The following is a 10,208-nucleotide window of genomic DNA, read 5'->3' on the forward strand; positions in this document are numbered from 1 at the left end:
CAAACAATATGTCCTAAACAGGACCGTCACAAAGACCAAACAATCTGTCCTAAACAATACCGTCACAAAGACCAAACAATCTGTCCTAAACAGGACCGTCACAAAGGCCATCTGTCCCGAAGGACCGTCACAAAGACCATCTGTCCCGAAAGACCGTCTCAAAGACCATATGTCCTGAAGGACCGTCACAAAGACCATTTGTCCTGAAAGACCGTCACAAAGACCATCTGTCCTGAAGGACCGTCACAAAGACCATCTGTCTCGATGGACTGCCTAAACAGGCACTCTGGCTAAACAGCCCACCACAAAGGCAACACATCTGGCTAAACAGCCCGCCACAAAGGCCACACCACTGGCTAAACAGCCTGCCACAAAGGCCACACAAAAGTCCGCCACTAAGACCACCCAAGCCTTTCCAAGGCTCTCCACCACTAAAATGGACAAATTCTAACTCAAATAAAACTTTCCATTTTTAGCATTTTTCACTTTTGGAAACTTTCCACTTTTGGAAACTTCTATTTCAGGAAACTTTCCCCAAAAAACCTGACTCACGTAAACTTTGTACCCCGAGCACCACCTCATCTTGTTACTGAGTCGCACAACCAACCATCCCAAGCGACCGAGTAAAAAAAGAGAGATGGGCTAGAATACTCCATTCCCGCTCCAGCCACGGATTACAGATGGGATCAAGCTAGACAAGTTCAAGTCGCGGCTTGCTTCTCATACCACTTCTTAAACCTTGCCTTCATCTTCGCCTCAGGCTCCTAAGTCTTCTCCTCAACACCATCACAGTCCCAAAGGACTTTCATCAAAGGAATCTTCTTCTTCCGAAGTTCCTTGATCCTTCTCCCGAGAACCCTTACTAGTCTCGCCTCCAACGTCATGTTAGGCTGAAGATCTTCAGGAATCTTAGCCAACACCCGTTCACCCTCACGGAGACACTTCCGCAACATAGACACATGGAAAACCTTATGGAACGTACGCATAACCTCAGGCAACTCCAGCCTATATGCTACTAGTCCCACCCGCTCAATTACTCTGAACGGACCCATAACCTCGGACTCAACTTAGTCTTTGTCAATGACCTGTTCGGACCCCGCAACATGGCCATCTTGAAGTACACTCTGTCTCCTACCTGAAGCTCAAGATTTCTCCTCCTCCTATCAGCATAACTCCTCTGCCTATCCTGAGCCTCCCTCATGTTCAACTTGAGAACCCGAATCTTCTCTGAGGTCTCCTGAACAAAATCCGCCCCGAACATGCTCCTCTCCTCCACTTGAGTCCAGCATAACGATGTACGTCATGGTCTCCCAAACAAAGCCTCATAAGGAGTCATCTTAATACTCATCTTAATACTCGTCAAAGCAAACTCTACCAGGTTCAGGTGATCTGCCCAATGGCCACCCCAGTCCAACACACACATCCTCTCTGACAGTCCATCAGTCTGGGGATGATAAGCTGTACTCATATGCACCTTAGTACCCATCTGTGCCTAAAATGCTTTCCAGAACACCGAAGTGAACTTGGAATCCCTATCAGATACGATACTCGCTGGCACACCATGCAATCTGACTATCTCCCTCACATACTTCTTAGCCAAGACCGCTGCTCCATCAGTCTTCTTAATGGCCAGAAAATGTGCTAACTTAGTCAACCGGTCCACAATGACCCAAATAACATCAAAAGTCCGAGACACTGGCAATCCTACCACAAAGTTCATAGTGATCATATCCCACTTCCACTCAGGAATGGGTAGACTCTTCAGTAACCCGCCTGGAACCTGATGCTCAGCCTTCACTAGCTGACACACATCGCACCTCGCGACTCAACTAGCTACATCCTTCTTCATCCCGACCCAGTGATGATACCTCTTGAGATCACGGTACATCTTAGTCGCTCCTGGGTGAATAGAAAACATGCTCGCATGAGCCTCTCTCAGAATCTCCTACCTCAACTTCTCATCCTTGGGCACACAAACCCGACCTTGCACCAAGATAGTACCATTATCTGAGACCTGATACTCTGAATCCACATCCTTTGAGGCATTCACCAGCCCCAAATCCTTCTCCTGAGCCAAACGCACCCTACTCAGAAGATCTGCTCTATCAACTGATTCCAAACCCAACGGTTCCTGTGCAACCGCACACAAGCTCAAAGCACTGATCTCTCCTACCAGAGACTCCATCTCCTGCTCCTGAGCTGAAGCTACCCTTTTCCAACTCAGGCAAAGCCAACACTGGCGTAGTAGTCAACATCTCCTTAAGGCTTTCAAAGCCCTCCTCACACTCCTGTGACCAAACAAAAGGAACATCCTTCCCTGTCAACTTAGTCATAGGGTGTGCCCTACTTGCAAAACCCTGCACAAACCTCCTGTAGTAACCTGCCAGGCTAAGGAAACTTTTGATCTCAGTGGCATTATGCGGTCTATGCCAATCCCTGATAGCCTGAATCTTCTCCGGATCTATAGAAACTCCCTCTGCGGAAACAATGTGACCCAGAAATTCCATCTCACGCTGCCAGAAACTGCACTTGCTCAACTTATTAAACAACTTCTGCTCCCGCAACTTCTCCAGAACTGCCCTCAAATGCACTGCATGCTCCTCAGGACTCTTAGAATATACCAGGATATCGTCGATGAAAATGATGACAGACACGTCCAGAAACTCCTGAAACACGCTGTTCATCAATCTCATAAACGCTGCTGGCGCGTTAGTCAACCCGAAAGGCATCACCACAAACTCATAATGCCCATACCTCGTCCTGAAAGCCGTCTTCCTCACATCTGCCTCATCTATCGGTATATGATGATAACCCGACGCCAGATCTACCTTTGAGAACCAAGTAGCACCCCTCAACTGATCCAACAACTCATCGATCCTAGGAAGAGGGTACTTGTTCTTCACAGTGACCCGATTCAAACCCCGATAATCAATACACAACCGGAAACTCCCATCTTTCTTCTTCACAAACAGCACCGGCGCTTCCCACAGTGATACACTAGGATGGATGAATCCCTTACCCAATAAATCCTCTAATTGCTTCTTCAGCTCTGCCATCTCTGCTGGATCCATTCTGTAAGGAGCCTTGGATAACGGCGTCGTCCCCAGTTCTAGTTCAATAGTAAAAGGATCTGACCGAGATGGTGGTAATCCCTGCAATGACTGAAACACATCCTCAAACTCTACTGCAGTCTCAACCAGCTCTGCACGCGTAGCATAGCTACGTCCTCTACAATGGACCCTCAAGTCATCACGAAGAGCCCTCATAAACCTCCTGATTTGGACCTAGTCAGGCTCCATAGCACGACCTCCATAACATAGAAGTCGACTGAACTCCAAGTCCAGCTCCCGCACTGACCGTGTCCCCTGAGATAACAGAAGGAGTTGTACCTCCAACCGGTCCAATGCCTCTCTAGGAAAATACTTGCGGTTGAACTCCAAGATGAAGTCAGTCCAAGTCATCTCCCTCTGCACTCTCCTAGTAGCCACTGATCTCCACCACACCTCAGCATCACCACTCAAATGGTGGACCCCTATGTCCACCCAAAACTCCTCAGGACATCTCAGAGTATGGAAGTTACGTTCCACACTCGTCCTCCACGTATCCGCAACGGTAGGGTATGTACCACCTAAAAACCTCTCATTCCCGAGACGCTTCATCTCCTTGAGCATGGAAAAATAACGTCCATGAGCTCTTGCATCCGCAGCCACTGGCTGCTGCTCCTCCGCCCCAACTGGTGGCACAACCTGAGCCTGAGCCGGTACCACAGCTGGCAACCGCTCCAACAACTGTGCTAGCAAAACCGCAAAATCAGTACCAGGGACTCCTCCCGCTGGGACTCCCACACCCGAGACCCTAGCACCATCGGCCACTGGAGCATCAACACCGCCCCCTCCGGCCACACTCACAGAATCCCCCTGAACACCCTGCGACTCGCCAACACCCTCAACTGTCACACTCTGGTCTGCAGTCTCACTAACCTCTGGGACTCTGCCCCTACCACGACAACGTCCGCGTCCACGACCACGACCAGCAACAGCACCATCTCTAGCCATCTGCACTACCATGAACAGAAGACTAAGCAAACAATTCCTATTATAACACAGAAACTGAAACTCACCGTGGAATCACACAGTAGGCTCGAAGAGGATGTTCTAGGACTCTATGCCACACAGCTGACTAACTCACATAATCAATCAAAGCATGCAAATGCCAAACATCTACAACATAAAGCGTAGTGAACCCAAACCTAGAGCCGTATGGGCTCTGATACCAAACTGAAATGACCCGACCCATTTTTTTTTTTAAATTAAATAATAAATAATAAAAATAAATTAACTACAACTAGTTGTCCCATACCCACTAGACACCTAACCACAATCACAACCAACAGCAGAATAACAATTATCAATAACCAATAAATATCCAATAAATATAAAATAGCCAATATTCAACATAACCAACATTAATTCCAAATCATAAACTAGTGATCCAACAACATAAACCAGAGAACCGGCAATCCTAAACAACATTCTAGGACTCAACTCTAGCAACCTAACAGAAGCCAGACAACCAAGCGAACCACTAGAACATCCTCCTCTTCATTGCCTTGATTCCATGATCACACTTTGCCTTTACCTGCACCACAAACACAAATTGCAATGCATGAGTATTTTATAAACACTCAGTAAGACAATCCTCCCATCTACTGGGCTATACACACAAGCAATAGAGACATCTCTAAGCATCAAACAACAATCAACAGTCAACAATAACAAACCAGGACTCTGCATCGACCGATGACAACATGCATCGACCGACACCAAATGGGGATGCATCGACCGACACAGGGTTGTATCGACCGATGCTCGATGCACTTGCATCGACCGACACTCGCACTGCATCGACTAACGCATGCTCGACATAACATTAAAACACTAAGGTTTTACGTGTCATCCTCACACTTGCATCGACCGACGCACATAGTGCATTGACCGATGCAATGCCGAGCATCGTGTTTTCCCTGAAGCTTCTCGCCGGATCTTCGTTCCTACAACCTCAAAACTCGATCCCAAGCCACAAGAAAGCTTCCTAACGTCCAGAATAACGATCTAACAAGCCTAACAACACATAACAAGCAGATCAAAGAAATCTCTAGCTTAGATAAGCCATGGTCCTGCACTTACCTTTGCCAAGACGAATCTGAACCTCAAACAAGCAATAAAACACTCCTAGCAAGCTTCTACAACGTCTTAAGCCTCAGATCTCACCAGAAAATGCCACCAACACCAGAAATCACCAAGAACACTCAAGAACACTATTTCTCTCTTCCTTTCTCTCAAAAATGGCTAAACTCGCCGAATGAGACAAAACACTCGACTTAAGGGTTTTCCCTAACCCAAAACGCATCGTTTAACTTAAGTCAAAACGCAGAACACTGAACATGCATCGACCGATGCACCTACTGCATCGACCGATGCAATCCCCAAACCGGGATTTTGGTTCACGGATGTTATAAGTCCACTAGGAGTACCAAAGAAGTTGCACCCTGATACATAGGCATGTAGGTCTTTTGAAGAGGCCAAGGTTTTTGTAGAGGTGGACTTAACTAAGAACTTGCCAAAACATATGTCTTTTAAATCAGGAAAGGGAGGTGATACCGTTGTGGAATTTTTCTATCCATGGTTACCTCCACGATGGATTGACTACTCAAAATGGGGTCATACGAACTCGGACTGTTTGGCCAAAGCCAAGGCTGGACAGATTTTACTTGAGAATAAGGTGGCCGAGAGTCAAAGCAGATCAATAAGTTTTGAGGAAGTTGCTATGGTTGAATCATAGGTAGTGGAAGAAGTTGATGCAAAGGTTACCTCCACTGTTGCTATAATTGCAGAGGACAAGGAGCAGGAATGGTGTACACCAACTAAGGGGATTCGCAGTCCTCCTAAACGGTTAGGTATGTGTCAGGAAGATGTTTCGACCATTTCAAATTCTTTTTCCTGTCTTAGTGACAAGGGGGAGAAGGGAGAGGAAGTTTTATCCGATTCGGAACAGAGTAATAGTGTGAGCAAACAGCCTAATGGTGATTGTAATATGGCTCTAGAGGATAAGACTGATCTGAGGGGAACTGAGTCTGACACACTACAAGTGGGGGGTGGTGCTTCGACCTTCTCTTCCACGTGCTTCAAATGAGGGGCATAAGTTTCTTACGCATAATGGTTCGCAGAGTACTAGGCTAGTAATATGCCGACCCGTAAAATCCTCAAAAATTCTTGATGTCCGGGTTTTTCTGGAATATCACAGGGTTCAATAGGAAGGAGAAGCATCGAGTGGTGCGGGAGTGGATGGCCCGCAGTAATTTTGATTTTGGTTGTTTGATTAAAACAAAAGTTCAGGAATGTAGAGCTGGGAGAGTTATTGATTCTATGTTTGCTAACTGGTTATTTCTATCTAACTATGAAGAGCATAGACTGGGCAGAATTTGGCTGGTCTGGAAGAATAATGTCCGGATTACACCAGTTTTCAAGACATCTCAACTCATTATAGTTTCAGTTAGTATTGAGGGACAGCATGATTTTTTTCTCACAATTGTTTATGCATCAAACCTGGTTGCAGAGCGCAAGGAGCATTGGAAAGATCTGCGACATCATCATTTGTCTCCTTTATTCCATAATAGAGCTTGGTTGTCAGTGGAGATTTCAATGAAATTTTAGAGAATGAAGACCACTCCTTTTCTGATTCAAATCCTTTTATTTCAGCAGGCATGCAAGACTTACAGGATCTGGTCAACTTTTGTGAAATGGTTGAGATGAGCTATCAAGGCCAATATTCACATGGTGTAGCAAGCGACATGATGGGGTTATTTGCAAGAAACTGACCGAGTTTTAATTAACCAGGAGGGGGTCCAGCAATATGGTCAGTCATATTCTATTTTCGAGCCTGGGGGTTGTTCAGATCACTTAAGGTGCCGGTTCTCTACATTTCTGAGGAGAAAGTGAGGGTGAAGAAGCCGTTTAAGTTTATTATGCAGTAGCACAGCATCCAGTGTCTCTAACTCAAATGGCAGACCATTGGAGCAGTTCACCTCCTTTGTTTCATTCTACTTCTGCGATGCATCGTTTCTCAAAATCTTAGAAAGGACAAAAACCTCATTTTCGTAGCATGGAGAAGCAACTGGTGGGCAACATTATTATCCGCACAAAGGCGGCGAATGATGTCCTATGTGAGTTGCAGGAAATATCTATGACTTCCCCATCTCCCCAAGCGATACGTGAGGAGGCAGAAGCATATGCTAAATGGAGCCGGTTGACTGACATTAAAGAGCGTTACCTGCAACAAAAGGCCAAACTCCACTGACTGAACACTCAAAAATAAAGATTCAACACGTACCATAACAAGAAAATACAAAAATGAGTGTAGACAAAATGAGAGAGAGAGAGAGAGAGAGAGAGAGAGAGAGACGAGAATTAGGGTTCTTCGTCGGAATCGCCGAGAGATAGAGTTTTTTTCGTTCGTGAACAGTAATACAACAATTGAGTTTCACTCTCTTTTGAGACAGAGAAAATTGTCGATAATGACGTAGAAGTGTTTGATGACGTGAATTTTTTAAAATTATTTTCAAAATTAAAAATATTAAATTATTCCAGGGTGTTAATTGTAATTACACCCAAGACATTAAATAGATGAGAAAATGTATTATATACTAGCAAAATTCCTACTTTTCTAAAACATCTGTGTAAATTTTTTATATAATTAACATACAGACATACAATACATGGTTAGTTGCACGGGCGGACGCAATAAGAGAGGAGGGGGGTCAGCTGACCCCGTTAATTTTTTTGTTTCTTAATCTTTTTAGTTAGAAATGGTTAGCTGTTTTATAATCTTGATAAACTAATAAAAATTAAGAAAAAAATACTTAGGTTCACCTCTAAGGTGAACACCTTTGTTTACATCTTTCTTCTCAACCAATCATAATTTTTCATAAATTATTTATTTAAAAAATAAATCAAAATTAAATTAAAAATTAAAACAAATTAAGAAAACAAATTATTATACTTTTAATTAAGGAAAATTAAACCAAACAAATATGGGACAACCACAAATCCGTAGTGTGCCAATCTTGTTGGTCGAAGCCTTTATAAACCCAAAGAAAGCAAACGGAGAATGGCGGTAAACGCATCTGCTTTTAAAATTTGATGTCGCTAATAACTAAAACATTTTTTTGTTATTTTTGATTGTTTTCTGTACAAAAAAAAGAAAAAAAAATCGTGAACAAAAAAAATAAATAATCAAATAATAATTTTGTGATTTAGGGCTTCTGAATACTAATCTTTGTATTTTATTTTTGAATAATTATGTAAGATTAATAAACATATGTAAGATGTTGGAAGTAATTTTTTGAGTTAATAAACTTCAAAAGACCTGAATTTGATGATATTTTCTTGACAATATATAATTTAAAACCATTATGTCTGATGGAATTGAGAAAGTTGAGAATAAAGATAAATGGTTAAAATTTTTGACTGAAACAAAAAATTGCAACCAACAACCATGTTCTTAGGATTCCTTACCTCTTGTACCTCTTTCTCATAGCATGAGACCACAACTTTAGCTCTTTGATCTCATTAACACAATCTTGTGCTTGGATGGCTTCAGTTACATTCTCAAAATTATTTGTTACGTCTATCACATGGAAACAAATATTCGATAAATAAAAATTAAATCTGCAAATACTTATAAATAAATTTGTAATCAAGACAACAGAACTAAGAAACGATTATGCGATGAAAAAAAAAATTTGCAAACACCAAACAAACAAATTAGCGAAGAAAAACAAATAAAGCTGCAAACACTGAACAAATAAATAAATAGTCAAAACAATGCAATCAACAAAAAAATCTGCAGTAAAGACGAAAACAACTGTGTGGGCAAAGCTTTCAATGGGAAGAGAAGAAAACGGGATCCTGAGAAAAAGATGATAATTTTTTTTGAAGTTTTTATTTAAATTGCTATTTTTATACATATTTTATCAAAAAATAATTCATACTGATAGTTTTTTAATATGTTAAAAAACTGTTAGAATGTCATTTTTCAAAAAAATATGGATTAATCTATTTACAGTTCCCAGAACTAGGTAATTTTAGTTGTTTCACTATATGTCATTCTAACTAACTCTCACGATAAATTGAGATTCTAAGATCCATGCCATAACAGCTATTACAGAAAACAAAGCATCAAAATCAGAAAACAGCACAGGTTCATATTTCACACTAATTTAATGAAGACACTTGTGCTAGCGCCCCCGGTAAAGTTCAAGTGAAGCCAAAAGTGGGGATCCCACCAAAAGTGGAAGAAGAATGCAAAAAAATCTACTTGAGCCACTATGATTGACATCAAAAATTCAAGTGGAAGATTATTTATTAATATCAAAAATTCCTTAGGAGAGAAATGATTACAACAGCCAACGAAAGGCTACAACGCCTAAGCCAAAGTGTTAAGACAACATTACGACAAAAGCCACCAAGCAGAGATAAAGTGATTTGATTGGACTTGATTAATACTCAAAAGATTACTTTTCACCTCCCTGATGCCTCTTTATGGTGCAGGAGTGGCCAGACCAACGACTAGTATTTTTGAGGTAACCGGAAAAACCGCACAAAGTATCAGAAACCAAAGCAGGATTCATAAAATAAGATCCCAAAGTCATAGGCTTCGCCTTCCCAGGCCTATGAGCAGGGAACGACATCCCAAGCCTTACTCATGGGAAGAAGCGGTCGAGATAACACTACTAATATAGGTTGGAGATTCCCTGAAGTTCAAAGGGAAAAAGCTGGTGAAGTGCAAATCCCTGAAGCAAGAAGAAGCATTCACTATAATCACAGGGAGACTAGTATTGGTTCTAAGCAGCCCCAACTTGGTAGGTTTCAGAAAATCGGGTTTCTTGAGTTCCAGTTGATTTGGTTTGGAATATCAAAAGGGAAATTGGTTTGGAGAGTGTAATACATACAGATTGCAACTGTGGAGTTGTCCGCATCATAGGAGGCAATTTAGATGGTGTATGGAACTGGAGACTTGATCAGTAAAAGAAGAGCAGCCCGAAAAGAAAATGATGGAACAATCCTTCAGCTCAATCGCTTCTAAAGACCAACATAGACTTGTTTACAGTGTTGCTATCGACTATTGAAACTGGGAAAAACAGAAGCTGG

This window comes from Camelina sativa, chromosome 20, assembly GCF_000633955.1.
Source record: "Camelina sativa cultivar DH55 chromosome 20, Cs, whole genome shotgun sequence".
NCBI classification, from domain to species: Eukaryota; Viridiplantae; Streptophyta; class Magnoliopsida; order Brassicales; family Brassicaceae; genus Camelina; species Camelina sativa.